Here is a 228-nt window from a genome sequence, read left to right as displayed (position 1 = left end):
CGCAGGGAAGGGAAGGGGATCTGCTGGTTCCTCTCCAGGCCCACCTGGGCCGTGGCCATCCCTGTGCTGGGGGCAGCTACGGGAGGGATTCAGGACAGAGCTGTGTGCCAGTGAGGTGGCTTCTCCTCCCACTCACGGCTGCATCCTCACCGTGCTTCTCAATGAGCTGTGCTTAGGAACAAAGGCAGGAAGGTTTCCAGCCCTCCTCTGCAGAGGGTTGTTGCAGGA

Source organism: Colius striatus, chromosome 25, assembly GCF_028858725.1.
Source record: "Colius striatus isolate bColStr4 chromosome 25, bColStr4.1.hap1, whole genome shotgun sequence".
NCBI lineage: Eukaryota > Metazoa > Chordata > Aves > Coliiformes > Coliidae > Colius > Colius striatus.
This window is presented reverse-complemented; position numbering follows the sequence as displayed.